We start from the raw sequence: 24,277 nt of genomic DNA, 5'->3' as shown, positions 1-24,277 counted from the left end.
GCATGGGATACCTTTTTATCACTCAAATAAATGTTCTTTTATCTTAAATTAACTGGTTCTGGGTTCTGATACTTGCAAGCCAAGAAAAAAAATTTTTCACCAAAATAATTGAGTGTATATCTCTAGGCAGCAAATCAAGGCCAGTTTTTATTTTCTCTGTTTAGCTAATTTACATTTTCCAAACTGCCTACCACATCTACTTTTTCATTTTTAAGACAGATATATTTCTTGTGTCAATGCCAGAGTTCTCATATGTTCTGACTTAATGGCACTTAGTGTTTAGGAAGTTTTTTCATGGTATTCCTCTTCTCCCCACCTCCCCAACCCAGGGCAAGGAAACACCTAACAGCTCCATTTATTAAGTAGTTAGGTCCAAGAAATTATTATTAGACCTAACAACTTAGTACCTATTTTGGGGAAAAAATCAAAAGGAAAAGTATTTTTATTTCATTCTTAAACAATACGATACTTACTAATGGGATACACGCACCCACTGCACACTGCACAGTTCCTCAAACCTTGAAATCAGATTGGACGCTGCCACCATCGTTTTCTGTTCCATGTGGGTTTTTTGAATGGTTCACTGCTCCTTATCATGTCAAGTGTCAAAAACTCGGCTATGCAAAAATACATACTATCAAAGGGAACATAATACAATCTAACAATGAAACTGGAAATAACCAAGGGGTCTGCACAGTGTTCCATGATGCTGCATTCCCCTGTGTCTCCCTTCAGCAGCCCCTGAAAGTCTGCAGCCCAGTGTACTTCAGCACAGAGTTTCGGGAACTGCTTCTCAGTATATTCACCCAGTCCTCTGTACATGTATCTTTGGGATTTATTTTACTAACCTTTTCTAAACTAGCAAAATAAATGTTTTCATATTAAGCCAAGGAGGGTACACATTTTTTGGACAAAGGAGCCATCCTTTTCATCTGGTGTTTAATGACAATGTCTTTAATTCACAAACTGGCCCAAAAAGAAAGTTTAAACACAATAGCACAGACAGCTGCAACGCAGAGAGAACCAATTTATATACATCTAAGAGAAACAATAGTCCTGAAATTTTTTTGCAATATAAGACTGCTCTCTTAACCCAAGCTATAGGCAAATATTTTAACTTGAGATTAATAAGCAGCAGCCACAATGCTAAGAAATCACTTTCAGTTATACATTCCACTGGAACTTCCCTGGTGGCTCAGACGGTAAAGCATCTGTCTACAATGAGCGAGATCCGGGCTCAATCCCTGGGTCGGGAAGATACCCTGGAGAAGGAAATGGCAAGCTACTCCAGTACTGCTGCTGCTGCTGCTAAGTCGCTTCAGTCGTGTCCAACTCTGTGTGACCCCATAGACGGCAGCCCACCAGGCTTCCCGTCCATGGGATTCTCCAGGCAAGAACTATTGCCTGGAAAATCCCATGGACGGAGGAGCCTGATAGACTACAGTCCATGGGGTCCCAAAGAGTCGGACACAACTGAGTGACTTCACTGTCACTTTCATACATTCAATACAATAGGAAGTATCACTTAATCCTTCTTAAGATGAGTATTTTATTTTGAGGTGATATCCAGAGTCACATTAGGTGACATTCTAAATTCACGACCTGCCAACTTTTCTGACTGTATGTTTTCCTCTGTTTTTCCTGGTTATACTTTTCCACATAAACATTTGTAGAAATTCTACAACATGAATGGTTCAACATCAAGCTAAAGAAATAAGGTAAAGATAACACTAATAGCAGGCCCTGAAATGACTCAGATGTGACTGAACTGTGAGTCAAGTTGGACCAGATCACCTTTCAAGCTTAACTCCTTCTCTCACCCCTAAAGATTCTGCCAATCTGGACGGCGGGCACAACAGCAAGCATCACCCACAAAACTGAGAGACTGGTAGCTTAGATTCCTTAACTCATCATAGACATAGAAGAAGTGTCATGTAACTTTTGGGAAAAATTTAATTATGTTGCCAATCAACAAATAGCAGCACAAAATAACATTGTGTCATAAAACAACAAAGGGAAAAAAAACACAAAGCAATTTCAAGTGAGGATGGCAATGGCAACCCACTCCAGTACTCTAGCCTGGAAAATCCCACGGACGGAGGAGCCTGGCAGGTTGCAGTCCATGGGGTCGCTAGAAGTCGGACACGACAGAGCGACTTCACTTTCACTTTTCACTTTGATGCATTGGAGAAGGAAATGGCAACCCACTCCAGTGTTCTTGCCTGGAGAATCCCAGGGACGGGGGAGCCTGGTGGGCTGCCGTCTATGGGGTCGCACAGAGTCGGACACGACTGAAGCGACTTAGCGGCAGCAGCAGTTCAAACAAAAACAAATGGTTCGAAAACAGAATGAATGGCCTCACAGGTGCATGAAAAACTCCCTCAAGTTTTAAGTCTTGACTGGACCAGAGAAGGCCTGGTGTGCACTGTCGTAACTTCACTGGGTCTCTAACAAGAGTTAATTTTAACTTGCTAGCAAATGCAAATACATTAAAAAAAAAAAAAAAAGGCAAGCCAATTAAGACACAAGTGTTTAAAGACACAAGGAGTAATTACAAATGTATTATTCATACCTAATTTACAAGATGAACTTCTTTCCGTAAAATATTAAACTGTTTACATGCAGACTAGGAAGACAATTTTCAAACTGTTCATGTCCCGCTACAAAGCAATGACTATTAGCAACGCCAACAGCTTCTGGCTGACTTACAGTGTGGACGAGGCAGTAATCAGAAAATGTTTGACCTCGAGATATCTACTTGACCCCACAGAAATGCAGACTCGCCTGCTATAAAATCCTAAACAATGGGGCAGACAAGGTCACAGGGTCAGAGCGAGTATTAACAGGTCACCGTGCGGCCCACTTGGGAGCAATTACTTCCAGTCATGGCTAAGTGGACACTTGATTGAATACCACTAAGACAGCTCACATCCCACGGATAACAATCCTCACAGCGATTAAGAATTAAAGCCCCCATGATTCAGCCTTTATTACTCAAATGAACCTAACCCTTCCATAAAAAACTCTTGGTATATGCCTGATGCAAGGTCTAAATTGAAATGCCACCTCATTAAACAATAATATCTAATTTTATCTAAATGAATTTTCATGAAAGTACGCCACACAGCTCAGGAATTTTTAAAATGAATTATCACAAGTGATACATAATTTCGCCAAAACTGGGGCGGAAAAAAATAGCTTTAGGAATAAAAAGAAACATCAGTGTTCAATGAAACACCTTATCCTGCCATGGCTAGAAACAGCAATGGAAAATATCGACCAGTATGAAACAGGGGCAACCTATTTAAGAAAAATCCTAACTTTTGTTAATGCAAGGGGAAAAAAAAACCTTCCAGTGACAGAGAAAATTTTAAAAACATTAAAGATTTCAGATCCTTATTCTGTGGTCCTAGGAAATCATATTACTATAAAACTTCCACATGATTCTCACATACCATCACTTTTGAAAGTCCTGGCATATAAGTGGAACAAAGTCTCACTTCACAAAATGATGGGAACATGAGGGTGTCACCAATCATCCTCCTTCCATCTCCAACCACTTCATCCTGCTGAGGCCCTTCTATTTCTATCAGCACCTTCTACTTATGGCAAGTGATGATCTTCTCATTACAATAATAAATGCAGCTTCTTTTCAATGTAAAATGATTTACTTTAAAAAAAGAATATGGGATTTTATACATATATATATATATATACACACACACACATACACACACACACAAAATGAAATATTATTTAGCTATAAAAAAGAATGAAATAACGCCATTTACAGCAACATGAATGGACCCAGAGATGATATTAAGTCAGACAAAGACAAATATATGACATCAATTATACATGCAATCTCGGGAAAAAATGATACAAATGAACTTATTTACAAAACAGAAATACAGAAGTAAAAAACAAACTTATCATTACCAAAAGGGATGAGAGGGGAAGAGATAAATGAGAAGTCTGGGATTAACAGATACACACCACTGATAAACAGATAAACAAAGACCTACTGTATAGCACAGGGAACTATATTCAATATCTTGGAATAACCTATAATTGGCCAGAATCTGAAAAGGAATATAAATATATAAATGGCAACCCACTCCAGTATTATTGCCTGGAAAATCCTATGGACAGAGGAGCCTAGTGGGCTACGGTCCATGGGGTCACAAGAGTTGGATATGACTTACTGACTAAACAACAACAACAACAAATGTGTGTGTGTGTGTGTGTGTATACACACACACATATGTATAACTAAATCACACTGCTGTACATTCAAAACTAACACAACATTGTAAATTAACTATACCTCAATATTACAAAAAAAAAGTCAGGTACTAAAAGAAACTATTACTTTAAACAATGAGAGAACTGATAGTATTTGATGTCAGTCAACACAAGTACTGAATATAGGGTGATAATGACACATGATGAATTAACTATAGGACCAGTCCTTTCCTTCTGGGTCACTAACAGGACCCATAAAAATGCACACAAAGTAAGAATCCAGAATTTAGGCCCAAATCCGTCCCTTAGCTGACAAAGTAGACATTCTCTGCCAAGGAAATCTTGAAAACTAGGTCAAGAGATACAAATGACCCTTGCTAAAATGTGCAGTTATTAACAGTCTAAATACAAATGACATGCCATATAGAGGTATAAAAATTGAGGATAAATTAATACAGTAAGAGAATTCCATCCAAAGCAGAAAGATGCAAATGAATCATTTTCAAGTCTTATATTTCAATCAATATTTATTTTAAAACCCTGAATGTGACACCATGGTAGTATCCTGCCTCGTCCACTATGTCTCAGCCACCCTACTCATGCATCTGTGTGGATCACAAGAGTTCCCTCTGGAGAGAGGTAGTCCTACAAGGCCTGATGAGCAGATCAATATGGTCAATTTTTTAAAAGGCACCTCTTTCTCCAGGCTGATGTCGACAGGGGCCAGGGCCTGACAAGAGCAAAGGCAGGCTTTCAGCCCTTGGGCACATTTACACAGTGAACAATCCCAGTTTCACACCAGGGCAGCCCATTGGAACAGAACAGGCAATTTATGATACCAGACAACTTTACACCAGCAAAGATTTATTAAATTAACAATGGCTAATGATTCTCTCCAGGATCACGAGGAAGACCAGCTGGTTGAAAATTAAGACAGTCGTTGCCTTCTAGAAGCTCACTCTCATCCAGCAGATCAGAAAGAATCCTGTTCTGATGATTTCCTCCCAAGCTGATGGACCCTCATCATTATATCCTTAACCAGCGTAGACCCTTAATGTCCACATCCAAGCTGGAGATTCAACGAGATGAGCTCACTCAAAAGCACATATTATGCTCAAAGCCGTCAACAAAGCACAAAAGCTCAAGCTCTATACAGACCTGGCTTCAAGTCCAACCCCATCAATTGCCATGCCTGAATAATAGGAAAGTGGTGGAGAGTAACCACTTTCCAGGTCACTCTGCTCCTTTTCTTTGAGGTTACGGAGAAAAAGTCCTTACCACAGTATAATTAAGTTATTTTTTGTTTGTTTTTTTCCCAATGAGAGGACAATCCGTGCAACGGGGGCAGAAACACAACAGGGGGGAAAAAATACACTGTTGTATATGTGAGGTCCATCCTTTGACAAAGAATCCATCATAGCATGCCAGGGGAAGCTTACCGTTTAAAACTCAAAAATTATCCTGACTTTTAAACAAGTTCATCCTGCACTGCCTACACTTTGATTTCAAATAAACTCCTTTCAAATTATAGCTTGCCTTCCTCACTGGCTCAATGTCCCAGCTTTTCTTAATTTGTCGATGGCACTTCTGCCAAAATGATACAAAGTGTGGGTCATTCAAAGAGAAAGATCATGGTGTTTTCAGGACATTGAGATGCCAGGGGAAAAAGCACAAGGACTTTGTGTGTAGCTTTTTTAAAAAATTATCACACACCTAAAAATGCAGATCCCCAACAATGTAGGCACAGTTGTGGTTTCTTTTTTGTTCTCTTTATAAAAACATGTTTGTGCTTACACCTCCCGGCACTTGTTCAGTGTTAAATAAAAACAACTCTAGTAAATTGCTGACAAACAGGTAATACAAGTAGAAAGAATTCCCTAACTTTCAAACTCTCTGCTCAAGGGAAAAGCAAAAGCTGAAGTAAAAGATGTCCCCAAAGTCATCTGGTAAACATGCTTTCCCGAAGAGAACGTGAAACGCATAGCAAAACAGACACTAACTAATTTTAAACACCTAATTATATACTGCCTAAACAGAATTATCAAGAGACTTGATTGACTTCTACAGAGCTGTGATTGCCATCAAGCAAACCCAGAGAAATCATAAATAATGTTTGACCTTCTAACGTCCTCAAAAATTATTCACAATATCGAAGTATGTGGACCGCTGGCATTCCATTCCAATATTGTCAGGGAACACAGAGGTCACAGATTAATTTGAAGTTAGTGACTCAGACTCATTTACCCTGATTTATGGAAAGGGTACAATTTGAAGAAACACTTATTGGACAACACTTATTGGACAAACAAAATTATATGGGGGTTGACCACCTGATTAAGAAAAAAAGAGGAAGAGGGTAAGGAGACCTACAAAAGCATGTGTAGTATCTATGATAGCTTACTCCTAAGAAAAAGGAATGGGTAATTTTACAGCATTTAAAAAGAAAATTTTGATCTGAAGGTGGGAGGCTGAGGTGCAAAAGACAGATGAGACAGTTCTCTTTATAAGCTGTTTTCTAAGAAAGTCTTCCAGTCCTAAGTATCTCCAACAAATGGTGATTGTGAAATGAGTAACCAAGTAGGGTTGAGCTAAGAAACATTCCTGGTTTTAAAAGAGAATACCATATAAGGTGAGATTTTGCCCCAGGTGTAATTATAAGACATAACTTAGATTTGAATGCAGGAGGTTTTTTTCTGTGACTGATATGAAGGAAACCAAAAACCAAAGCTCCCAACATCAGACTCCATAAGTTGGAAATGAGTCCTCCTCCCTCTCAGCCTAATGATCTGAGCTGTAGGCTGAAGTGACTTTCAGCTTTTAGTTTAATAATCAAATTACAGTTTTCATCTTTAATTTACTAGAGCCTGTTATTATGCATCAGTACTTCATGGACATACTAGCTGAAAGAATATTCTCTTCACATTTAGATTGAAAGTACCTCTAAGACTAAAAGAAAGGACACATGTGGATATTATCTTGCCCAAGTCTCTTCTGCCCTCTGAAAAACTTCATCAAACTCCCTATCTGAAAGGGAACGGACAGACCAGAGGTTGTTAGGCGGTAATTTCTCATGAGAGCAGTACTTACTATTACACACTGTACACACTATGAGGAGCCCTTTCTAAACATTACCTCACTCCACTCTCAGGACCACCAAACAAAGCAGGTGTGTCAATTACTCCAGTTTTACAACGGGAAAAGTAAGACGAAGCAACTCAGCTAAAAGCTGCTGTAGTACGTTAGCAGGACTGGGATTTGAACCCAGGGCCAAGTGACTCCAGGATGTGTGTAAGGTGGATCAAACACTCAAGAAAAGCCCACCATGCAGGAAAGGAGAAGGAAAAAGAGCAGAGCTAATAACTTAGCTGACTTTTGTAATTGTCCCCAAACTGGACCCACCCCCCAGCAAACACACAAAAACAGATTGTAACTTTTTCATCAAGATTTTCCTACAGTGCAATTTACATGGCATCACTGAAACTTGTCCTTCACTTCCTTATGTTTAACTCTTGAGTTCAGGCGTGAGTAAAACCCTTCTTCTTTGGCACCACTATTTCCACCTCTGTGGAGGGACACACATATATAAACAGAATTTCTTCCCAGCCCAGGGCTCAAAGCAACGCTCAGGCAAAGCAGGAGACAGCAGTTCAAATTGAGGCTTAGGATTCATTTCTTGAACTCTGATGAGGTGGGATTTACAGAGAGATCACTTACCAAGGTCACCTGGGAAGGGCCTGCTGCTTCTCCACTGCCCCAGGCAGCTGCCTCGCCAGCCACTCAGCTACAGTTGTGGACCGTTAGTGTGCCAAGGGGAAGACACTGGAACCCTCAACAGGAAAAGCGCTTAGAGCAACACATTTCCAGTCCACCCCAGTGTGAACAGGGGTGCTCTGCTTGAGGAACAACTTGGTCAGAAAGAGTGAGGGGACAATCAAAAGGAAAAAGAGAAGACAAATAGGAGGGAGGGAGGGAGGGAGAGAGGGAGGGAAGGAAGGGCAAAGGAAAAAAATCTAAAGAGGAATGAACAAAGGAAAAGAAGAAAGAAAGAAAAGCGAAAAAGGAAGGAAGGACAAAAGAGGGAGAAGACACTGTCTTGTTAGGGAAAAACAGGGGAATAAATTACACACAATGTCCTCAGGACAATCCATTTTCTTTTGCTGTCCTAACTGCAGGGGTTATCTCCAGTACAGTCATTTAGCAGAAAAATGATTTACCAGTTCTGAAGAGGTAAAGGTAATAATCCCAAGCCATAAGTATCAGGATGGGTCAACAAGTTGGACCCCACACGGAAAGGGCTTCACTGGTAATGGATGTGTGTGGAGGAGGACAGATGCCTCCCCTACACACAGCATTTTCTATGACTACCTGATTATGCAGGTTAATGGAGGACACGTGAAATTTACAGCCCGACTCCATGCTTTGTATGCTTGGGCATTTCAGAACACTATACCCAGAGATGGTCATTTATGTGATTTCCACGTGCTCAAATCTACCTTGTCTTCTATTTCTTTACTTTTATGAAGTCTCAAGTCCTGCAGGATTTCATAGAATTTATAGGCAGAGTTTTTCTTTTTCCCTATCCTGTAAAATTTCCTCCCCAACTCCCCACCTGCACAGTAGAGAAACTATTAATGCAGACGCACAAACACCAAGTGGATGGTTCTGCAACCAAATCCACTCACTGGATGCCTGGCATCTCACATTGTTCTTTATACCAGCTGGTGTTGCAGCAAGACAGGTCCTAACTGAATGATTTTTAAAGGGCCTGAGTTTTTAGGGGAGGAACTCCAAAAGGACATCTACAGGAATTGTCTGGCAGTCCAGTGGTTAGGACTCCACATTTCCACTTCAGGAGGCACAAATTCCATCCTTGATCCAGGAACTAAGATCCTGACTGCCACACAGTGTGGTAAAAAAAAAAAAAAAAGCACATCTACAAAAATAACTTCTTATTAAAACTCTCATTGGTGCCAAAATCTCCTCCCAATTCATATCCCACTGTGCTGGGAGGATGAAAAAGGGGGGAAAAAAAAGGTGCGGCACCTTTTTTTTAAACTGACTTTGGCAGGAAAAGTAAGGGGAAGCTACTTCTCCCAGCTCCCCACCTGCCCCGCCCTTCTCTTCCACCCAGAAAGAGAACAGAAAGTGCCTTAAGCAACAACTAAGTTTACACTGGCCACTCCAACCACGTTCCTAGCAATAACTTTGCGATGTTTTCTAAGCATAAATTTTGGGGGGAGAGAGTGAGATGTTCTGAAATGTACATTCTTCACCCTTGGAGGAAACAAAAATGAGTCATATCTAAACAATTTCAATCAAAGCATAGGACCCTGGAGATACATTCTACTTGTCTTAACAGCCAGAGGAGTTTAGAATGTACCAGAAGTTAAGGTTACCATACCAGTTTTCAAAAACACTTTAACAGCAGCCAGTGAGAACTCAACTGCTACAAACAAACTTTTGGTTTTCATAATATGAAATAAAGATACAACATTGTGTCGATATTTCACAATTCTTAATTGGTCAAGATGTGTTCCAAAGGTATGTACACTCTACAAGCACTTTTAAATCCATTCCCTTACCCAACTCTTTAATTCTATAGAATAATTTTTATATATTAATACCATGGGCTGAGAAGGTATGTAAAACACCTTTCAAGTAAATGTAAAGGTCTTTTTTTTTTTTTTTTAATGAATCGAAGTCTTCAGTTAATATCCACCTGCCAATACAGGAGACATCCCCTGGAGTAGGAAGTGGCAACCCACTCCAGTATTCTTGTCTGGGAAACCCCATGGACAGAGGAGCCTGGCAAAGAGTCAGACACAATTGAGACTACATGCACAAACACACATACAGAGTCTCAGTTAATATGAAGGTATCCTCCAAAGACTCAAGACATATGAGAAACAAAAACAGAAGCCTAAATTTATTTAAAACTCATCTTGCTCAAAACAGTAGTTGCAACCCATAATGAACAGAAAAAAAAAAAACCCTAACTCTCAATGCCATGTGAAAGCCTAAGATGTTCTAAAATGAGAACATATATCTACAGGATTACAACACTTTATTCTAAAGGTAGCTGAAATAGCCCAATAGCTTTGTCTTGAAGGCAGCAATTCTCAAAATTTGGTGTGGATAGGATTCATCATCTGGGGAACCTAAATTAAACTGCAAATTCTAGGTACCATTTCAAGAGAAATGGGATAGGACCAGGAGAGCTCCATTTGAACAATGGCATATAAGTGATTCTGAGAGACTGCAGAATATGCTGTGTTCGAGGTCCTACCAGAGCCGGCGATTCAGACTCCAGCTGTCACTCTTCTAGGCTGTGGTTTCATTTGTCTCATTCCCATCACTCACTCCACATCTTTCTGCTCTTCTTTTTTTGGCAAGCCTAAAATAAAAGTGTGACTACTTCCTGAATGGAGCTGACACAAATGAGCCAGAACTGATGGGTTAGGGACACACACATAGCCCACACACAGGACCAATCAGGTGCATTAAATTCTTCCCCCAGGACTAAGATACAGTGAAATCACGTCGCGTTCAGGCTTAACTAATACATAGGCAACTATCAGTGCTTGGAGGAGGAACAGGGGGAAGAGGAAGCACTTTTATTAATACTGCAAATTATGAACAAATGCTTTGAAGCAACAGGAGCTCAAAAGTTGATGTTCCCTTAGCAGGCCTCTGTTCCCACATGCCCACAGACTCCAAGCATCTCTCCTTATTCACCAGGGATTTCCAGGACTTTCAAAGGAAATTTTAACCATAAGCAATTTTCACCTGACGTGTTGACTTCAGAACCTTACCTCCAGGTAAAGTGCAATTTCACTAGGTAAGAACACAGCAGGCCCATTGAGAAATCAGGGCCAGCAGGCTGTGGCCTGAGAAGCAGAGAGGGAGTCTTCAGGGAGAACAAGGCAAAGTAGATTCACAGCAAGAAACAGAGATGAGAAAAACAGAAGACACGCCCTGAGTTCCTGATAATCCTACTTCTAGGTTTGGCTTCCTTCAGAGAGATGGCTACCTCCTAACTCCAGGATCTTTCCAATAACCACCATATTTCCCACCTCCTCCTGGCATGTCTGCTAGCTATCTCCAACACCAGGACTCCTAGCAAGAACACGAAGCAGACAGACATAAATAAGACAGAATCCGCATCCTCCGAGCCTTGGAAACCAAGGGTGACCCTTGGGGGCAGTCAAAATGGGCCATCTGCAGACTAACTGTCAAGCAGTCCGCATGGAGAGTGAGAAAAGACACAGCCGAGATACACCAAGACACAAGAGGAGTGGCAGACGCAGAGAAAGATGCCTTGTTTTCTGAGGACTCCAGCTCCCCCATTCTCCCCATAGATTCCATGACACAACTCGAAATCATTCCAACAAATTTCCCTCTGTTCCTTAAAACCAAATGAGCCTTCCAAGTATTATTTTTAAAATATTTTAGGCCAAAGAAGGAAAGTTTTTGGCCTCTGAATAATTCAGATGCAGCCGAGGAATTGCAAAAGAATGTAATTCACCCATCTTTATCATCCCTTACCCAACTGCTGATCAGTGCGTCCAGTCACCCTGGTCAGCTACCGGCAGAGACTTCTCTGGAGACACTGATTTTTCGTACTTAACAAAGTCCAAGCTACTTGGAATGGAAATAGTGCTGAAGTCAGAAGGACTCCTTTCTCAACCATATAATCAGTCATAAACAAACAGCTTACATTAATCACTTAAGCACTTCTAAATTATTTCTTTTCTTTCTACTTTTATTGATTAATTTTAAAAGTTGGTGGTCGGGGGGAGATTGCTGTCTTAGAAGAGCACAGAAAACAATGCTTCCAGAGGAAGGGCTATGTGTAAAGTATGGGTGTCTGACAAATGAAACGAATCCTAGCAGAGGCACAAGAAAAGATTTCTGCCCCCTGCAGAATAGGTCTTATGGTCCCACGTAACAAGTTCTTGATGTGTCACCATGTAAAGGGTGATGACAGAACATCTATGGGAGGGACAGAGGATGAAACAGGAGGAGAGGCCCCACGTATACTGTCCCATTTTCCCTAAGAGCAGCACATGTGAACAGGAAGTATACCGGTCATGCAGATATAAAAGTGACTTACCTCCCCGAGGCCTCTGCCTCTCGCTCACCTGTGCCATGAAGGGATGGTCTGGCTTGGATCCAAGGATGGAAGAGAGAGAGCAGGAAAGGCTAGCACAGCACGGAGACTGAGCCAGAGAGAGACCTCTCAATGAAAAGTAACCTCAGCGTTTCAACTTCCCTGAAGGTCCTAACCAAGTTCTGGGCACTAAATTAAACAAAGAGGCTCTAAAAAAAAAGTCACTGCAGAGGGTTTCAATAGTACTCAGCCAACCAGCCTGCCGAAAGACGGATGATAAGGGGAGAGCGCCGCAGCCAGGAAGGCGGACTCAGTTCCAGCTGGATTTAGGGTCAAAAGGTGGCTGAGGCATGGTCTTCCCAGAAGAAGTGAGTCACGAGGAAAGTCTGAAAGGGAGGCAAGGTGGCGGATTTATTTTTCCCAAGGCCCAATGTGGGTGTTGGCTTCACAATATGGAAAAGAGCATTAGAAGAGAAGAAAGGAAATGGCCATGCCAGAGTAAGTGGAGGATTCAAGATACTGGAGGGCAGCAAGCAGCGACAGAGGCAGCAAAGAAGCAGGAGGGGATCAGCACTGTTAGGAGGTACGAGGCTGGGTCGGGGGGTAGGGGGCAGTGCAGGCAGGAGGATGGGGCACAGTGGTTAAAGAGGACAGGCTCTGGAACGCAATGGGGTTTTGGCCCAGCCTTGTGAGACTGGCTTCAGCCTCTGAAACTCGCGATTGCTTCATCTGTGAAATAGGGTAAAGAATCACCCCTCCCTCATGAGGCTACTGAAACTCATTTAAAGCTCATTTTTAGCCCAGGGGTCAGCCAAGTACCAGCCCAATGGTCAAATTCCTCTGACCATGCGTTTTTCACAGCCTGCAAGCTAGGAATGACTTCTACATTGCTATGTGTTTGGGAAAAATGAAAATAACAACATTTAGTTACATTGAAACTGACATTTCAGTGTCTAAATAAAGCTTTATCAGGACACAGTCACACACTCGTGCAGTTACGTATTGTATACAGCCACTCTCACACCACAAGGGCAGGAGTGAGAGCATGGAGAGACTGTACTTGGCAAAGTCTAGAGTATTTACCATCTGGCCCTCTACAGCAACATCTGAAGACGCTTGCATCAGCTGACAGGAAACGTTCAATAACTGTTGGCTCTGCCTCCCATTATGAATAAGGAAACCCAGGCAGAGATACTGAGATCTTTTTATTGAGATATAATTCACATACCATAGTATTCACCCTTTTAAATGTTAACAACCGAATGGCTTCTAGCATATTCACAGCTGTGAAATGATTCTCACCACCCCAAAAAGAAAACCTGTAGCCATTATTCAATGTAGCTGTCATTCCCTATTTTCCCTTCTCCAAAGCACCCAGTAGCCACTAATCTGCTCTCAGTCTCTATGGATCTGCCAATTCTGGACATTTCATATAAACAGAACTATTTAATACGTGACTTTTTGTGTCTGGCTTCTTTCTGTTAGCACAACTGTCTCAGGGTTCCCATAGACTGTTCATGTATCTGTACTTCAATCGTTTTTTGGCTCAATATTTTTCTATATTATTCTATGGTGCATCTTCAGACTGGCACATTTTGTTTTTCTCATCAGTTCATAGACATTTGGGTTGTTTCACTTTTTTGGCTATTATGAGTAATTCTCCTATCAACACTTGTATACATATTTTTGTACAGGCACAATTTCATTTCTCTTGGTTACCCACCAAGGAGTAGAACTGTTGGGTTGGATGGTAACTGTTTAATGTTTTAAGAAACTTCCAAACTGTTTCCCAAAGTGTCTGAACCATTTTATACACATACCAGCAACATACAAGGGTTTCATTTTCTCTACATTTTCAACAACACTTGCTATTATCCATCTTTTGGAGTATGGCCATCCCAGTGGGTGCAAAGTAGTATCTCATTGTGGTTTTGATTTTATTTGCCTAGTGACTAATGCCCCTTCATGGATCACTGCCCTGTCATGGCGAAAGGGCTTGCATAACCCAATGAAGCTATGAGGCATGCTGTGGAAGGCCACCTAAGATGGACAGGTCATAGTGGTGAGTTCTGACAAAATGTGATCCATTGGAAGAGGGAATGGCAAACCACTCCAGTACACCAGCCATGAGAACTCCATGTATAAAAAGGCAAAAAGATATGAAACAAAAGATGAGCCCCCCTGGGGAAAAGTGGAGGACAACTACTAATAGCTCCAGAAAGAATGAAGCAGCTGGGCCAGAGCAGAAACGATGCCCAGTTGTAGATGTGTCTGGTGATGAAATTAAAATACGACGCTGTAAAGAACAGTATTGCATAGGAACCTGGAATGTTAAGTCCATGAATCAAGATAAATTGGATGTGGTCAAGCAGGAGATGGCAAGAGTAAAACATCAACATCTTGGAATCAGTGAACTAATATGGATGGGAATGGGTGAATTTAATGCAGATGACCATTATTATCTACTACTGTGGGCAAGAATCCCATAAAAGAAACGGAGTAGCCCTTATAATCTACAGAAGAGTTCAAAATGCAGTACTTGGGTGCAACCTTAAAAACGACAGAATGATCTCAGTTTGTTTCCAAGGCAACTCATTCAACATCACAGTAATCCAAGTCTTTGCCCAACCACCGATGCTGAAGAAGCTAAAGCTGACCAGTTCTTTTAAGACCTAGAATACTTACTAGAACACCAAAAAAAAAAGATGTCTTACTCATCACTAGGAATTGGCATGCCAAAGCAGGAAATCAAGACATACCTGGAGTAACAGGCAAGTTTGGCCTTGGAGTACAAAATGAAGCAGGGCAAAGGCTAACAGAATTCTGCCAAGAGAACACACCGGTCATAGCAAACACCCTATTTCAACAACACAAGACAACTTTACACATGGGCATTACCAAATGGTCAACACCGAAATTAGATTCATTGCATACTTTGTAGCCGAAGATGGAGAAGCTGTACACAGTGAGCAAAGGCAAGACCTAGAGCTGACCATGCTTCAGGTTATCAGCTCCTCATAACAAATTTCAGGCTTAAACTAAAGAAAACTGGGGGAAACCACTAGGCCAGTCAGGCACAACTTAAATCAAATCCCCTATGAATATACAGTGGAGGCAAAGAATAGAGTCAAGAGATTAGATCTAGTAAACAGAGTGGAGAGAGTTCCATAATATTGCACAGGAGGCAGCATATGAAATCATCCCAATGGAAAAAGAAATGCAAGAAGGCAAATTGGTTGTCTGAGGAGGTTTTACAAATAGCTGAGGAAAGAAGAGAAGCAATAAGCAAGGGAGAAAGGGAAAGGTACCCCCAACTAAATGCAGAGTTCCAGAGAACAGCAAGGACAGACAAGAAAGCCTTCTTTAATGAACAACCAAAGAAATGGAGAAAAACCACAGAAAGGGTAAGACTAGAGATCTCTTCAAGAAATTTGGAAATATCAAAGGAACATTTATTTCATCCAAAGATGGACACAATAAAGGACAGAAATAGTAAAGACCTAATAGAAGCAAAGGAGATCAAGAAGAGATGGAAAGAATACATGTAAGAACTATACAAAAAGATCTTAACGACTTGGATAACCACAATGGTGTAGTCTCCCACTCAGAGTCAGACATTCTGGAGTGTAAAATCAAGTGAGCCTTATGATGCACCGCCGCCAATAAAGCCAGTGGAGGTGATGGAATTCCAGCAAAGCTGTCTGAAATCCTAAAACTTGATGCTATCAAAGTGCTGCACTCAATATATCAGCAAACTTGGAAAACCCAGCAGTAGCCACAGGACTGGAAAACGTCACTCCTCATCCCAATTTCCAAGAAGGGTAGCACTGAAGAATGTTCAAATCACTGGACAATTGCATTCATACCCCATGCTAGTAAGGTTATGCTCAAAATCCTCCAAGACAGGCTTCAGCATTACATGAACCAAGAATTTCCAGATGTTCAAGCTGGGTTTAGAAAAGGCAGAGGAACCAAAGATCAAACTGCCAACATTCGATGGATCACAGAGAAAGCAAGGGAAATCCATTAAAGCATCTAACTCTGTTTATTGACTACACTTAAGCCTTCGACTGTGTGGATCATAATAAACTATAGCAAACTCTTAAAGAGATGGGAATATCAGACCATATTACCTGTCTCCTGAGAAACCTGTATGCGTGTCAAGAAGTAACAGAATGTGTATGGAACAACTGACTGGTTCAGGATGAGAAGGAGTAAGACAAGGCTGTTGATTATCACCCTGTTTAACTTATACACAGAGCACATCATGCGAAACACCGGGCTGGACAAGTTACAAGCTGGAATCAAAATTGCCAAGGGAAATATCAATAACTTTAGATATGCAGATAATACTGCTCTAATGGCAGAAAGTAAAGAAGAACTAAAGAGCTTCTTGATGAGGGTGAAGGAGGAGAGTTAAAAGGCTGGCTTAAAACACAATATTAAAAAAACAAAGATCATGGCATCCAGTCTCATCACTTAACAGCAAATAGAAGGGGAAAAGGTGGAAGCAGTGACAGATGTCCTCTTCTTAGGCTCTAAAATCACTGCAGATGGTGACTGTAGCCATGAAATTAGAAAACGACTGCTTCTTAGCAGGAAAGCTATGACAAACCTAGACAGTGTGTTAAAAAACAAAGACCTTACTTCACCAGCAAAGGTCCATATACTCAAGGCTATGGTCTTTCCAGTAGTCATGTATGGACATGAGAGCTGGACAATAAATAAGGCAGAGCACTGAAGAATTGATGCTTTTCAATTGTGGTGTTGGAGAAGACTCTTGAGAGTCCCTTGGACTGCAAGGAGATCAAACCAAGTCAATCCTAAAGGACATCAACCCTGAATATTCTTTGGAAGGACTGATGATGAAGCTGAAGCTCCAATACTATGACCACCTGAGGAGGTGACTCATTGGAAAAGACCCTGATACTGGGAAAGACTGAAGACAGAAGGAGAAGAGGGCAACAGAGGATGAGATGGTTGGATACCATCACCGATTCAGTGGACATGAGCTTGGGAAAACTCCAGGAGATGGTGAGGGACAGGGGAAGCCTGGTGTGCTGCAATACATGGGGTCGCAAAGAGTCAGATATGACTTGGGTGACTGAATAACAATAACCAGGGACTAATGATGTTAAATATCTTTTCATGTGCCTGCACCATTTGTTCATTTCCTTTGGAGAAATGTCTGTATAGATCTTTTGCACATTTTTTAATTGAGTTGTCTTTTTAGTGTTGAGCTGTAAGAGTTCTTTATATATACTGAACACTACACTTGTACCAGGTATATGATTTGTAAATACTCTCTCTCATGCTCTGGGCTATCTTTTTACAGTCTTGACAGTATACTTTGAAGCACAAAAGCTTTTAATTTTGATGAAGTCCAATTCATCTATTTTTTTCTTTTGTTGCTTATGCTCTGGTGTAATATCTAAAAAATTACTGCCTAATCCAAGATCATAAAGATTTATGAGTTCTGCAAAGAGTCTTATACATTGAGCTTTCGCATTAAGTTTTTGATACATATGCTGTGATACAAAGATTCACCTTCAATCTTCTGCTCAGAGCTATCCTGTTATCCCTGTACCATTTGTTGGAAAGACTATTCTCACCCTGTCCCCACTGAACTGGTTTTGCACCCTGTTGAAAATCAAGACTATAAGCTTAAGGGTTGATTTCTGAACTCCCAATTCTATTCCACTGATCTGGATGTCTAACTTTATTCTAGTACCACACTTCCTTAATTAGTATAGCTTTGTGTATGTGTGTGTATTTGTGTGCTCAGTCCCTCAGTTGTGTTCAGCTCTTTGTGACCCCATGGACTGCAGCCTTCCAGGTACCTCTGTCCATGGAATTTTCCAGGTAAGAATACTGGAGTAAGTTGTCATTTCCTACTCCAGTGGATCTTCCCAACCCAGGGATCAAACCAGTGTCTCCTACATCTCTTGCATTCTTTACCATGAGCCACCTGGGAAGCCCTAGTGTAGTTTTGTAGTGGGTTTTGAAAATAAGAAGTGTGAGGCTTCAAATGCTCTTTTGCTCTTTTGCCAAAGGGTCTTGGCTATTCTGGATAATATGCATATCCATATGACATGTAGGATCACACTGCCAATTTCTGCCAAAAAATAAAAAGACACCTAGAAGTTGGACAAGGCCTGCGCAGAATGTGTACAGTGACTGAGGGAGAGCCACACTTATAACAATATTTAAGTATTCCAGTCTGTGACACAGGATATCTTTCCATTTATTTAGTTGGGTCATTTTCCCTTTCTTTCAACAATGTTTTGCAGTTTCACAGTATAAATTCTGTACCTCTTCAATGAAGTTTATAGGCATCCCTCAGTTTATCTTGCTTTGCTTTATTGTGTCTTTTACAAATTAAAGGTCTGTGGCAACCCTGCATTAAGCAAACTGATTAACACCACTTTCCCAATAGCATTTGCTCACTTTCTGGTCATTTTCACAGTATTTAAAGCTTTTTCATTATCGGTATGTTTGTTACGGTGATCTGCCATCAGTAACCTTTGATGCTACTAATACAGTTGTTTCAGGGCACCACAAACCACTTCCACATAAGACAGTGAACTTCACTGATAAATGCTGTGTGTGCTGTGACGACCCCAACGACCCACTGTTCCCCTGACTGCCCCTCTCCTCTGGCCTCCCTATACCCTGAGACACAACAATATTGAGATGAGGCCAATTAATAACCTGACAACGGCCTCTTCATGTTCAACTGAGAAGAGTCAATCAATGCTGCAAGCTTCATTGTTGCCTTGTTTAAGAAAGTGCCACAGCCACCCTAACCTTACACGACCACCCTCATCAGTAACTCAGTTGTAACTCAATGAAGACTCAGATGATGGTTAGCCTTTTTCTTTATCAATAATACATTTTAAAATAAAGATATATACTTTTTTTACACACAATGCCAAGGTACACTTAACAAACTATAGTACAGTGTAAATGTAACTTCTATACCCATTTGGAAAGTGAAATACTCCTAAGGATCATTTTACTGCAAGAGTTACTTTATTGCTGTGGTCTGGCACCAAACCTGTGTTATCTCTAAAGTCTGCCTCTATTACTAAGTAAGTTTTTTGATGCTAAAGTAAACAGAATTATTTGAAATTTTTTGATTTAGTATAAAATTTAACTTGGAGCTGTAGAAAATTCATAGGTAAGTGCACAAGAAACAACAACAAAAGCTTAAGAGTAAGAAAAATAAAACTGAAGCTGGACTTCAAGGAGATACAATGTGTCACGATTCATGCCAGCCTCCAAGATCCTTGAGCGTAGACACACTCTGTCTTGCTCGCCATGTACACTGAGCACATAGTTGGCACTCAAGAAACACCTTAATGAAGTTCTTAACACTAATGGAAAGCATCTACTCTATTTTCTATTTTAGACAATAAATTTGCCCTTATGTTAAGTCACTTCAGTAGTGTCCGACTCTGTGTGACCCCATAGACGGCAGCCCACCAGGCTCCACTGTCCCTGGGATTCTCCAGGCAAGAATACTGGAGTGGGTTGCCATTTCCTTCTCCAATGCATGAAAGTGAAAAGTGAAAGTGAAGTCGCTCAGTCGTGTCCGACTCTTAGCGACCCCCTGGACTGCAGCCCACCAGGCTCCTCTGTCCATGGATTTTCCAGGCAAGAGTACTAGAGTGGGGTGCCATTGCCTTCTCCAAAATATGCCCTTAAATACTAGCTTATTCAAGCCATAGATTCGAATGGTATGGATTACAGCTGTTACTATCATGAGAAACATATTCACAGAGAAGAGAACAAGTTTGGGGAAAACTCCCCTCCTCCCAGCCATTGAGCAAACTCCCCTTTAGTTTTTTCAGCTAAGAAGTTGAAGAAAATATCACTAAACAAGGATGAGAATAGGGTAAAAAGTAGAGGAAGCACTGAGCACCGGTCCTCTGGACAATGATGTAAAGGATGTATAATGACACCCAAAGGCAAAATAAATCAGGGTGCCGGAGGCGTGAAAGAGAGTGCAAGAGAGGGAGAAAGGGAAGGCAAGAAGCAGGAGAAACTTGAGGCTAAAAATGGTATTTAACCAAAACAAAAAAAAAATTATAATTTACATGGGTACACAAAATAACCTCAAAGAGCCAAAGCAATCTTGAAAACAAAAAATGGAGCTGGAGGAATCAGGCTCCCTAACTTCGGACTGTATTACAAAGCTACAGTAATCAAGACAGGATGGCACTGGCAGAAAAACAGAATTACAGATCAATGGAACAGGACAGAAATCCCAGAGAGAAACCCACGCACCTATGGGCACCTTATCTTTGACAAAGGAGACAAGATTATCTTTGACAATGGAGAAAAGGCAGTCTCTTCAAAAAAATGGTGCTTGGAAAACTGGACAGCTATAAGTAAAAGAATGAAATGAGAACACTTGCTAACACCATACAAAAAAATAAATTCAAAATGGATTAAAGACTTGACTGTGAGGCCAGACACTATCAAACTCTTAAGAGAAAAACATAGGCAGAATACTCTTGGACATAAATCACAGCAAGATCCTTTTTTGACTCCGCTCCTCGAGTAATGAAAATATCCCGACTATAACAGTGGATAATCGATTTAAATAATAAAATTTCACTAAGGAAAGCATACTATGTGCTGTGCTGGCAATGCTAACTATATGTATGTCATCTCATTAACTTCTTGGGACGATTCTGAGGCAAGTACTATTATTATCATTGTTACAGACAAGAGAAAACAGAGACTCAGAGATGTTAGGGTAACTTACTCAAGGCTTCATATTTTACAAAGGCCATAGCTAGTTTTTAAACCTAAGTCACGTGAATACAAAATGTAAACATTATGCAAGGTGTGTAAACAGATATTGTACATACTTATTCAAGAGTGTAGCAAATATCTGATACCCCGATACAGTTATTAACTTTAAGATCCTCATACTATTAATAGTAATGAATTTGATTCCAAACAGAAATCAAAGTTCAGAAGGAGACAACTATCCTTAATCATTTTAGGCCAACAAGGCATATGAACCACATAACAAAAAGCTCACAAATATTTTACCATGAAAACCACACATATTATGAAGCCTGAGATTATGGTGTTTCCTGCAGCCATTGGAGGAATGCTGGGTTTGAGTCCTGGATATGTCTCAGGCCAGGTATGTAACTCTGGAAATGCCCTTTGTCTTAGTAAACTGCCCTGTCTCATCTGCAAGGCCATTGCCCAGCCTATCATTCTACCAATTCATGCTTCTTCTAAGCTTTTAATCATTAGGTAATCAACTTTCATTGCATGCATATTTACATGTTTATCAAACCCACTGGGCAATTACAGTTCTCAGCCCAGAGTAAGTGGGAAGAAGTTTATTTGGGCACACTTAAAAGTACCCTTGATCAGAAAACCATTTCTTAAGAAAAGAAAAAAGATGGGTGCAGGGGTTGGGTGGGTGGGGAGATTTGCTTTGATAAAGTGCATCATAAGCCCTTCCTCCCCAGGCTGGTCCATATTCTAAATCATTTCCTTGCTTTCACATAGTAAATTTTCTGCTAGATGTCTAGATATGCTGGAGATCAGGTTACAGTGTGAAGGACGAAAGATAAAAACAATCTGCATACTTCCATCTGGCTCTTCAGAACAAAGTCTAGAGACTTGAAATGTGAGGAGAGAAGCATGCTTCTCTAGCTGCACAGCAGATACGGCAAAATGTCACGGAAACAAATCTTTCAAGAGAATCAGAGATGCTGGAATGTGTAATTAACTAAAATTTACTGAGAGCATTTAAAAGAAAAAGTAAGACCTGGGTACAAAACACAATGTTGCCTCTATTACAACTGGATGAACGCTGAGAACAGACCAAGGTATTAGAAAACCTATCCTGTGGACACGTGATTCTTATTGTCGTCAAATAACTCCTTTAAAAAAAAAAAAAAAAAAACTACCAAACTTCTCTGTTTATTAACACAGTCTTGCCTAGTTTTTAGGACTCAAAAGTCAACATTCAAGGCTTGACTCGTGTCAAACTATTCCTAAGCCACATGGCACAGGGCCACGCAAGACGGATTTTCAATATGAAACAAACCAGAAGGTCCAATACAAACATGGGCTTTCCAATATATAAAATTTAAGAAAAGCCAGGGTCTGTGCAGAAAACATTAAACTGGTTTATATATCAAAATCATGAGGTTTTAGCAGAAATGTAGCATTAAAATAATTTACAAAATGGCTCAACGATGAACATTTTCCTCCACGAAAAAACAACACCCTTAATGTTTTTCATATGGCACATAAATTTTACAATACCTGCAGGAATATTTTCATAGGTTACACCAACACCATGGGTCTTTTTAGCTCTTAAGCATATTACGATTCTTGCCTTTTTATAGCATTTTTGTTGTTGTTTGCACCCAATGTAATAAGCTTTTGAGAACAAGACACAAACCACAATAAAAAGGGGGGGAAAAAAGGACTGGCCTTTGTAGCTGCAACTTTCATGAGGGGGTGGGGATGGGGGAAGAGAGGGCTTCAAACCTAGTTTTTATAGCTGCTATCTTGATGCAATTAGTGTAAAATAATTGTCTGCACAGGCCAAAGAAGAGGCTAAGTTGAGGCACTTGAATGCCTTCCCGAAAATGATTTCCCTGCCTCTCCCTTCAGCCTGCTGCAACAGATGTTGGCTGTTAAGCCGCGCAGACGACACAGTTCATGACTCTTCTAAGACGGCTGTGTGCCACATCTGCAGTTGATGAAATGGAGAGCAGAAGTGTGGCAGACACACAGAGGAGAGTGTGAGCGAGGCAGGCAGGCGCAGGCTGGGCCCGAGGAACTGTCTTGAAGACTGGCCTAAAAATAGACACACGCTCACACTCCTCCACCCTCCGCATCCAACCTCATAAAACCGGCCCGCCTGTCCTATTATGGAGTCAGCCTATGGCAGACACTTCCTGCGTCCAAGTCGGGCGGTGGATACCGCGAGAGCGGCGAGGCGGGAGTGGAGGGAAGCAGGCTGTGCAGCATCCTCAAACTGCAGCTTCGCTCTCCGAGCCTCGGTAGGACTGGGCTGTGGTCCAAGTTCAGCTGGGCCCCCAGAGAAAGGCAATGCTTGTGTTTAGCCCGCACAATACTGACATAACATTAACAGATTTACATATGCAAAACTGTGAAGCAACAGGCATTCCCCCTCAATTGACCCACAGCTTGTAGTGTCTGCCGAGTTATTCCCCGCTTCGGCTCTGTAACCAAGTGGGCGGCATGCGAATACCATCTGGGTACCACTTATTGAAAACTGGCAGTCGTTCTGTAATAGGCAAGCTGGCAATAAGAGGGAAGGGAATAAATTGCATCATTTAGTTAACATCCACTTGCTTTGCGGCTGTTAAAAACCCATGACTGAATAATAATTTGGTTATTTCTTTTGCCAGAAACTGCCGTCAGCCAAATCGTACTACGCATGCTTGCAGAAGTCGACTTGCAAAATTTCCACTTGAAAAGGGATTGAGGAAGATCAGGGCGAAATGGGCACCTCGCTCTGGTTGTGAACAGCAGTGACTCCGGGTACATGGTATCTCTATGCCCTTCAAGTGTCCTCGTCACCCTAAACATGGTCAACACTAAGCCCTGGTCAGCCACCAGCCACCCTGAGCCACAGAACCAGGCTGTGATGTGCAACAGTGCCCCTAAGAGGCGCAGACTCAGGGCGTGTGTGACAATTGACAGCTACATGCCGCAGATGCGGCTGAGCAACTCTTGTCTGGACAGACATTCCCTAGTCTCTGCCTCAGAACTAAGTGGGCGAGCAGGCTCACGGGAAGCCTGAGTGCTACCTGCCCAGGTCCCCCAACTCCATGCCTGGAGCAGTCAGGCGGCATGTTTCTTTCTGGTTTACTCAACTGCTTCCAATCTGACTAACAAAGAAAATGC

General features: G+C 41.2%; 1 protein-coding gene across 11 annotated transcripts in view; it reads right to left on the bottom strand.

The window, feature by feature from the left end:
• FOXP1 (forkhead box P1) overlaps positions 1–24,277 on the bottom strand; it is a 625,706-nt gene that overhangs the window by 564,719 nt on the left and 36,710 nt on the right. Inside the window, exon 1 of one of the 11 annotated variants that reach the window (XM_044933849.2) lies at positions 12,359–13,131. The exons of the other annotated variants lie outside the window; for them this stretch is intronic. The gene's annotated coding sequence lies outside the window, so the exon portion shown is untranslated. Of the gene's footprint in view, positions 1–12,358; positions 13,132–24,277 lie in introns of those variants that run through there. 11 annotated transcript variants of the gene reach the window in all.

The sequence above is a fragment of the Bubalus bubalis genome, chromosome 21, assembly GCF_019923935.1.
Source record: "Bubalus bubalis isolate 160015118507 breed Murrah chromosome 21, NDDB_SH_1, whole genome shotgun sequence".
Classification (NCBI taxonomy): domain Eukaryota; kingdom Metazoa; phylum Chordata; class Mammalia; order Artiodactyla; family Bovidae; genus Bubalus; species Bubalus bubalis.
The sequence above is the reverse complement of the archived record's forward strand: the minus strand, read 5'-3'. Positions and strand labels throughout refer to the sequence as shown.